This window comes from Egretta garzetta, unplaced genomic scaffold (assembly GCF_000687185.1).
Source record: "Egretta garzetta isolate BGI_Z169 unplaced genomic scaffold, ASM68718v1 scaffold306, whole genome shotgun sequence".
Lineage (NCBI taxonomy): Eukaryota > Metazoa > Chordata > Aves > Pelecaniformes > Ardeidae > Egretta > Egretta garzetta.
Genome location: NW_009260131.1, coordinates 3,834,193 through 3,843,523, shown reverse-complemented (window position 1 = coordinate 3,843,523; position 9,331 = coordinate 3,834,193).

The window sequence follows — 9,331 nt, the reverse complement described above, 5'->3', positions numbered from 1 at the left end:
AAAGCTGTTCTGCTGGGTGAGGCACAGAAATATGAATTCCACCCTTTCTCTGTGTTTTGAGCAGTGGGACAGTAACATTCCCACTGGGTAGGGGAGTTGCAGCATGAGCTATAATTAGGGTCAAGTATGCCAAATGGTATACTTGCTTGCGGGACAGGCTGTAGGAGTGACCAGAGAGGCACAGGACTAGAATGTAAGAGTTGGATCAACAGTCTTCTTGCCAGAGACAGGAGGGTCTAAAATCAAAGCGGGCTTGCTTTGGCAGTTGCTACTCAGCAGACCTCTGCTTTGCAAACTGCTTCTTTCTCTGTGTGTAAGCGTATGCCAACAACAGTTTATTACAGGCTCAGTTCTGGATCCCTGAAAATTACTCTTCAGTAACTTTGATACAATAAATTACATGCCATTTGCAAAGCAAGTTAACGTTTTTGTACTCAATCAGTTGATACAGATGGAAAAAAGATGTCTGAGGATATGTAAACTTTTAAAAGTGTGCAATATATTTCAGGTTTCCCTCAAGGGGAAAAGGCACCCAGGAAAGTCAGGTGTAAGAGCTTATGGATGAAGCTGAAAGACCAGGAACACTTTTTATGAAACAATTGCCACATAGAAAGCTGCACCATGGCTAGGAATATTTCAGCAATAAAAATGAACTTTCAGTGCAGGGCTCTTCTGGAATAAGTCATTTAAGACTACATATTTATAACCTTAAAGCATCCTTTAGATTGCTACCATACATAATCCACTTATTGATTATATCTGTTTTAGGTTGTCTACTTGTGGATCTGAACAGTACGTAACAGGAAAAGGCTGGCAAACAAGGCTCTAAGCACTTACCAACTTCAACATTCATATTCTGTACAAAACACACTATTTTGAGATATCTGCTAATGCATTCTTTGGCAAAAGGGGAGCTCTGAAAAAAGTTTAAAATAAGGCCTATCATCAGCCCATGCTTCAGATAAATGTGCACCCCCTACAGTTTTTCTTCTTTCTTTCAAAAGAAAAATATTATCTTGACTTTGTGCCTGACACCCTTGTATTCTAGGGTTGTATCATACAAATGCTCTGCACAGGAACCCCCCTGAGAAAAATCAATGATTTTCTTTACACTGATCACCTTAATTATCAAACCACATGTCTGAAAGTTGCAATAGGCTTAAATATTTATGGACACATTGGAAGATGCATTTAATCACTGGGTGATAAGTGGTTGCTGCTGTCTTTGTACATTTGAAGATTTTTGCGGCCTTGGCAAATAAGATTAGAATTTCAGCTTCCTGGAAGCTTGAGTAATCTTTTTCTCAGACAATTTGCGTTTAAAAAGACTTCTGCTTTCATGTGTCACAGGAACAAGATAAAATTTCTCAATCTAACACTCTGTAGCCTAATCCAGCAGTAACTCGTTCAAGCAAAACTCCTGCCAAATCTAACAGTTTTTCCTGAACAGCGCCTACCACAGCCGGCCCATGATCACTGTCCCACTACCTGGGAAGGCAGTTGCAACCCCCAGATGACAAACTGCCTAAAAGGGTCTTTTGACAGCAGCAGCATTTGGGCCTCTGGCAACTGTCATATGTGAGCAGCTGCACAGTGAGCTTTGGGGATGCTCTGTACCAGATGGAGACTGGGCTGGAAGCAGAGTTATCAGAGAAGCCTATTTCCTTCTGCACCTGTAAGAGCATTTAGTCACTAACAGCACAGGACCGTTCATAAATATGTCCTTGCAGAGGCTTATGGATCTATATGCCACCTCTTTTCGGAGCAGAAATATTTCTGTGGCCATGTAAATTACTGTGAAATGTAAGCAATCTTCTCATTCCATTTTGTAGCAATGATGCAGAGACAATCCAGCCTGTTAATGGTAACAAAATCACCTTGTTTTGGCTGGCTCTTCAGCTGGATTTTTAGTTTTTTGAACTTGGCCTGCTTTACTTTTCAATACAGAAAACATTTTGGATGTGTCCCAGTTTCGGCTGGGACAGAGTTAATTTTCTTCCTAGTAGCTGGCATAGTGCTGTGCGTTGGGTTTAGTATGAGGAGAACGTTGACAACTCACTGATGGTTTAGTTGTTGCTCAGTAGTGCTTAGACAAGTCAAGGACTTCTCAGCTTCCCATGCTCTGCCAGGTGCACAAGGAGCTGGGAGGGGGCATGGCCAGGACAGCTGACCCCACCTGACCCCAGGGATATCCCACACCATATGACATCATGCTCAGTATATAAAGCTGGGGGAAGAAGGAAGGAAGGGGGGGATGTTGGGAGTGATGGAGTTTGTCTTCCCAAGTCACCGTTACGTGTGATGGAGCCCTGCTTTCCCAGACATGGCTGAACATCCCCCCTGCCGATGGGAAACAGTGAACGAATTCCTCAGTTTGCTTTGCTCATGTGTGTGGCTTTTGCTTTCCCTATCAAACTGTCTTTATCTCAACCTATGAGTTTTCTCACTTTTACTCTTCTGATTCTCTCCCCCATCCCATTGAGGGGGGAGTGAGCAAGCAGCTGTGTGGGGCTTAGTTGCCAGCTGGGGTTAAACCATGACAGGATCAAATCCAATTTTCATTCAAGTAACTAAACTCTCTAAAATCAGTGGGGTGATTTTATGACTATAACTGAAAGTGATCATGTTCCTAATATTCCAGGAACAATTTGAGATCATTGTCCAAAGAATAAATGGCCTGAAATGTCTATTGGACACTAGTGATGCAAGATGAGTGATGAGATAAACTCAGATGATATTGTGTGTAGTTATTCTTTCAAGTAACTTATTTTAAACTGTCCCTGGGAAAGGGAGAGCAAGGCAAATTACAGTGGCAAAGCTATGGCAGAGTATAGTTACATAATTACATTTCATACATTCATTGTGCATTTCAGTAAGTTTCTCTGTATAGGTAGACTATTTTTTTTTCCAGTGCCTTGCAACGTCTTGCGTAGTTGTTTATCTTCTTTAAATGGCTGCCAAAAAAAAGAAGACTGAGCATTACTTGTCCATTGTTCTTGGTCTACATAATGCACAGGTCGGTGGGAAATGAAGAGGAGAGGCATGCCCAGGGTTGCAGGTAATCACTGGTTAAACAGGAGGTCCAGGATAAATATTTTATACCTGTTTTGTAATACTGAAGGAGAGAGGTGAACATCACTCTATTAAAACTTGAAAATTATTAGGGAATACTGTTCCCACAGAAGTTTCAAAAACTGGCAAACGTATCAAGCCAACATACACATTAACTTCCAGATGGGGGCCAGAAATAGTACTTTTCACTGCATTTAGATGAAGGTGCATTTTCTTACTGTGGGAGAGAATGACTACAAGCTCTGAAAAGGTAGTGCAGATATAGCGATACACTGGAAAATATGTCTTAATTGTTTCATGTTTATCCTGCTGCTTCATTGGAAGTTGCTTATCTCAAATATCTAAAAAGATATTTGCAAAGGCTAGAATTTGTGGAAGCTTGGCTTGAGAACTACATGCAATGGCATCTGGATTTACAGCTCTGCTGCAATATGTCTTTGAGACACTTGCCCAAAAACAGACTACAAGCAAGAACTTAGCTTATTATATGAGTTTTCATTTTCTCAAACATGCCATCTTTTCAGTTGAGCTTTTTTATTCTTTTCACAGGCAGTCTTGAAGTATTGTGACCTTTAAAAAAAAAAATTGCAGCATATATTTTGTGCGTTACCAAGTGCACTGTAGATACTCTGCCATAGAACTTCTGTGAGCTTAGCCTGGGTTTACATCTGTGCCTCTGGGCAGCCTGCTTCACTGCTGAGCTCCAGCAGCATTCGGAGCAGGTTTAAAATGAGCACGGTGTGCTGTGAAGAGAGTTGCCTGCTGCTAGTGGGACGATTGCTCTGCCTGGAACAGAAAAACCGCTTGCTGTGTTCGCAGTACCCAGTGCAGCTTTCAGATACCCAAGCCTTGTGCAGTCCCTGCTGAAGTCAATAGAAGATCTCCGTGTCTACCCGACCTTAACACAATTTGATTCACTGTAACACGCAGCTACCAGAGAGGAGCTGAAAATGAGTTATTTTTGAAACAAAAAGTCACTGATGGTAAAAAGCCATGTATAAATAAATATCCTGCCATACCTAATAATTATTAGTCTTGTGAGAAAGACCTGAATTTTGGATTCATTATTGTGTAAGGAAGAATAACTCCCTTGCCTTTAATAGCATCATTTCTGATTTAATTCAGGAGCACAATCAGAATTATTCCACCTCAATGACTGTTCATGTTGTAAATCATGCTCTATGTACACCCGTGCCCTTCTGACAATTGATAAAAGGGAACAGGTATCACAGCAGAGAGGAATACCGACCACAAAGAGCGACATGTATGAGAGCAGAATTTGGCCACAGATTTTTGTGCTAGATTTACTGGCTGACAAGCCTAGCCAGCTTGAGCTTGCATCATAATCTAATTAAAACCTAATAATACCTTTTCATCTAACTTGCTCAGCCACATATATCAGGCTTTAGAGGTGTCAGGTCTGAAAAAAGAATTGTACTTCTGCCTTGGAGATATTCTTATTGTTGAGGAAAAAGATACTGCAAGAAACAGTTCCTTACAGTGCCGAATTCTGCTTTGGAAAAATAAAAAAGAAAGAAAAAGAAGTCAGGCAATAAAAATTCGCATTTCTTATCAGATCTCTCCTGATCTGATGCACTCAAACTTGAAAGCTGCTTCTCCTATCTCTTGCAACTTCTTTCTTTTAAACTCCAAAGAGGCTTGACAGGCAGAAAATGAACAGATGCACATTAGAGGTGGGAGATGATCTTGTAGGAGGTCTATGCTTGAGTTATGCAAGGATGAGGATGCGGAGGCATGCCTGCATGGTGGAACACTGTGTGGGCAGAGGCATCCCCCGGCATGCACCTTTTTACAGGACTGGATACTATGTAAGGCTTGCCAGTGACTGCCTGCCCTCCGTTCTGTACCTGGGAAGAAATGTAAAGATACCCACATGGAGACGTTTCACCAGGAATAGGCTGCCCTTTGGGTTCAAGATCTCATTCTTCCTGTCACAGTTTCACTGCTGAGCAGTCGTCTTTTCAAAGCCAGCAAGTGAGCTGTTCCTCTAGCTCCCGCGCAGGCATCATATACTTCCTGACCCAGGTGCTCTCTGGCACCTCTGTTCTCTGGAGGTTACGGGTGCCTCTGGCTGCAGGAAGTACATTGAGTGCTATTGCACTCTGCTGCACTACTGTTCCAGTCTTTGTACGACAAACTTCACCTCGGTAGCCAAGTGTCTTCTGTAGTTGGGCATACAGGCATAATGAAAAAGCATTTTTTTTTAATATTATATTGTTTAATGCTACAAGATCAAGAGCAGTCATGCAGGAAGGTAGGGCAGAACTTAGTGCACACTGATGTGCCTATAGTGATGCATGTTAACTTCCCTGTGTAAGAAGCACAACCAACCAATGAGTGGTGAGATTTTTAGATAATAAGATACATCTTCCAATGTTGAATACTTTTGATAACTTATCTTCAAAGAGTGCTTGACAGGACAACTGTAGGTCTTCACATTTACGTGGGACAGCAAAACTCAAAGTTAGTCAGAGATGTTCTTGAAAACTGCATTTAACCAGAAGTATTATGGGTACAGTACCCTCACTGGCTTTCTTTATGAAGGTGCAAAATATGATTTCCTCTTGTCATTATATATCTACCTTTTGGTGGGTAGTAATTAGATTCATAGGAACTTGATTCATATGAACAAGAAAGCTCTTGATATATTTCTTTTAATATTCCAATGAATTTTGTAGACTTATTTGTGAAGGACTGATATGATCATCCCTGGTCAAAAGTCAAGCTCTCATATAAAAGTTTTTGTTCATTTTAAATAGATATCAAAGGCAGAGCCATGGTGAATTTCCAACAGTTCGTTACAGTGCTGTGTATTTACTGATCTATCTATTACAAACTACACACTTCTCCTTAAATATAACAAGCTTTAAGGTTAATAAATGGAATCCTTATTTCTGGCCATATATTGTTTATTCTCTACTACATCATTTGTCTTAAATTCTAAACCAGGTTTCAAACTTTTTTACCAGTCACATCATGAAAAGCATATTGCAACTATTATTTCATTAGGCACATGTGCAGATTAAATTAAAATGGGAAATACCAAAATTGGTATTGTCTGTGTGATAATAAGCTCTTATTTTCTAGTTTTACAAAGAATCCATCAAAAAAAAATTTCAAAAGTTTAGGAGGGTATTTCTGGAAATCCAGTATAGAGCTGAAAAAATTACATAGATTGTGATATTAGGCATATTTTAGGAAAAGGAGTGTTAGGATAACTTATTCTTCTCTAGGCAGTGTGATGAATCCACCATGGCGCTCAGTGAAAGGTAACAAGTCAAGAATGCTGGAATATCTTTCTTTACCACGAGACACCCACACAAACTAATAATAGGACGACATTCAATAAAGCAGAAAATAAACCTAATAGAAGCAAACTTAGAGAAAAAGTTTTCTAACTACACCCTCTATACCACACACCTAAAATCAATGGGTTTTAATTCCCTTCTTTTTCCCGTGGAAAGCCACACTATCACAGAAGGATAATTTTAGTTCAGTGAACATAAAGACTCAACACAGAGAAAATGCTTATGGGGCACAAAGCACATTTTTTTTTCATGTCCTTCAAGAGAAACACTGAAATTACTGCAAGGGAAGTCTAGGAAACAATGCATTTTGGTGGTGTCCTCTGTGCAGAGCAGGGACTGGTCACCAGGGTAAATTATCATTCCAGTATAGAAATATTTATGACCTAAGTGCCTGCAGTATCACAGAACCAGGAGAAAGATGTTAGCATCTCTCCCTTCATTCAGGTCTACCACACTTACTTGTTCTTTCCACACTATAGTTGAACTTTCAATTTTATAATCAAGATTAAAACAAACAGCTACCAGAAGTGAACTCACAAACCTTTTTTTTCCAAATTCTGTCCGAAACTTAACTGTGGTTAATGGATACACTTCCATCAACAGCTGTCGAAACCTAAACTGACAGCTCGATTCCTAAACCTTTTCTGTAACAGCAGCAAGAGCATTGAAGTTGGAAAACTATAACTCTCAAGATCTATGCAAAGACAGCAGAGAAACACCACACATATAGGGAAAAAGTTGAAGATGTACAGGTTTAACAGAAGGCCAGTGAAGCTAAAGGAGAGAAAGTTTTGTAAGGGACAGAGTAATTAAAGTAATCACAAAAGTAATAAATGGTCTGACCCAGAGAGTTGTCTTCTCTAACTGGCCCTCCTTGTTTTCTCTTTTTATCCGTTTCTCGTTTCATGCTCCTGATCAGGTTCAAATGAGGTGTATCTTCTCCATCTCTGCAAGCCTGACCTACTTCAGAGGGATTAGCAGCACCATGACATGTCTCCCCTGTTTTAGGAACGTTCTGTTGTTTTGGGAATGAAAGCAACGCTGCCTTGTTCCCGAGCAGACTTTGCCTGAACTGCAAACCTCTTCTGTGTTGAATGTGGCTAGAAATTACTTGTAAATTACTTACGAAGTAAGTATTTTGCTCTTTTTGTCCTCAAGTCTTTCTTTCCTGGTCCTTTTGAATTCACAGGAACACTCTCATACGTTTGCAGCCATCATTTCACATGTTCCTTCTTAGCCATTTCATGGAGATCTGTTTTGCCACCCCCTTCATTCACAACTTCTTTGAGGACTTTGAGCACCTTGCACCACACAGTAAAATGTTCCTCAACCTTCCCTTTTGCACATCAGCTCCTTGTCACATAAATTCTCCTGATTTGGCTTCACCTGCATTTTTCCCTCAGGTTTCCCGAGTTCTTACTGAGCAGTAGAAAAAAAAGTCCTTTCTGTACTACCTCCTCAAAAGGGAACTTCAGCCAAGTGTGTGTCTTCTCAAATAATTTCTGCTGCTGTATTTCTTTCTCTTATCTACATATCTCAGGTCTAAACATTGCTAAAATACCACATCCAATTTTCAAACTACCCATTCAGGAAGGGCGCTGATATATTAGAGGAAGAATTTTTTTTTCCCCCAACCACACAAATAGCTAAAGGATTAGAAAAAATTGTAATATAGAGACTTTGTGTTCAATTTATGCGTATCACATGGAAGATATTAGAAGATGTGTGTGTTCCATGAGGCTCTTAAGCCTCAGCTGGGATCAATTGTGGTGGCAGGAAGCTTACAGCTCAGGGAGACAGGGATCTCTACAACGCTGGGAAGCTGTTGACAAAAATCTTCTTTGGTAATGGTTACTGTTTGAATACCCAGTGAGGAGAGAATGTCACTTGAGCTGTTGGGAGAGGTGACCTACTCTTGAGAAGTAGCAAATGAGAAAAATTGCTGACACCGTTTCATTTCTGTATAGTGTGAGCGATGCTGCAGGCAGGCCTGTCTTCCCGCTTGCTCAGTGGTGGAGGAACAGTGGAAGCTGCTGATAAACTCCTCCCGACTAGGAGCAATCTTTGGCTTCTGTCCCTAGATGCTCACACTGAGTCTACTTCCATGTCAATAAATAAAGGCCAGACCTATACCCAGGCTTTAAGGAACGATCAAAGCCCAGATTCCTCTGGAGAAACATGGGGCCATTGTAAAGGAGCCCTGTCACACAAACTGGCCAAGTGTGACAAAATCTGTAGGTGGGAAGTCCTACTGTTTCCTCAACTGAGGGGAAAAAAAAAAAGTGTGTAAATGTTTTAACAGGGCTTATTAACTTTTGCAGGAACTGTTAAGAAATTCTTCATCACAAGTTACTTCCAAACCAAGATTGTCTTCAGCAAACAAGAACTAATTTCTGTATCAGACAGGAAGGCAGCTCAGACGTGTACAGCGATCTTTTCTTGTTTTTTTTCTGGTCAATTTACCAGGCTAACTAAGGAATTTGACTATCCTAATTACCATTAATTGAGAGTGCAAGCATTCCACTCAAGGGCAGGGCTGCTGTTCAGAGAGACCTGGGCAAGCCAAAGGAATGGTGCTGACAGGAATCTCATAATCTCATCAAAGTTAAGGAAAACCACAAAGTCCTGTGCCCGGGATGGGCTAAACAATGCATTGGGGTAGGCAGGCTGCCTGCCTGGGGCAGACGGTCCCTTGGGGACAGTTGATTAAACGCGATCCCGCAGTGCAGCCCGACAGTGATTGTCACTTTGTTCAGCGCTTATAACGTGGCACCTTGAATACGGCATCCCGTAACGGGCGCCCCAGTACAAGAAAGGCTGATAAACTTGATCGAGAGCAGTGAAGCCACCGTGACAGTGGGGCCGGAGCACCTGCCCTGCGGCGCTGCTTGGAGCTGGAGCTCGGGCTCGAGGCTTCCCCCGGGCCTGCC